Genomic DNA, 837 nt, shown 5'->3' on the forward strand with positions numbered 1-837 from the left:
CGATTTCCAATTGTGCCATTAGGGGGCGCGCAAGCACTGGTAGTCATAGAGGCGAACTCCTGCGCAAGGGAAGTAATAGGATGAGTTTATGTCCCCAAATCCTTGGTGGCTAGGATGCAATCAGTGATCTCCTCATTTCGTTCAGGGGCAATGGCTTTTCTGCATTCCTGAGTGGCCCCTTACCATATTAGGCTCTTGATTAGCGCATCTTGGGCTCCAGCCTGGAATACTTTCTGGGCCACTGCTTCTTGAACACAGGCAACGAAGTCAGTGAGAGGATCATTGGGACATTGTATGAGGGGTTTTAGATGTTTGTCCCCTTCTTTAGAAGGGACTGAGGAGACAACCCTCAACGCACAGAGGCTTACTTGGTCAAAATACTGTGGAGGTGCCACTGCTTGTGTGGCAGGAGATGCATAAGTGCCCTCCCCTTTTAAGCAATCAGGGTCCCCCATGGCAGCATCCTGCCCTCTGGCAGTGGTATTTCATGTGCTTTGTTGTTCACAATCATCATAAAAAGCGGCCTTCCATAAAAAGAAGACCCTGAAGATAATGCTGCACTCATTAAGCTCTTCCAATCATGGGGCAGTTAAGATCAATGCTAAGGGTTTCGAGCATCTGTTGAGCATTCAGGGAGTTTAACCCATCTTCCCTGACAGCAGCCCAGTATTTGTCAAGTACTGTTGGGTCATGCAGGTATCATTGGTTAGGTCATGCAGAGGTTCGGTGGAAGTTTACCGGGAACATGAACTGGGGTTCATTTATAGGCTTGGCTGTCGTTGCCACGATACTTGTGGGGCCCATGAACAACTGTTGTATTACAGGGGGAAAAATGGG

The sequence above is a fragment of the Dipodomys spectabilis genome, unplaced genomic scaffold, assembly GCF_019054845.1.
Source record: "Dipodomys spectabilis isolate Male_0828 unplaced genomic scaffold, ASM1905484v1 ptg000487l, whole genome shotgun sequence".
Taxonomy (NCBI): Eukaryota; Metazoa; Chordata; class Mammalia; order Rodentia; family Heteromyidae; genus Dipodomys; species Dipodomys spectabilis.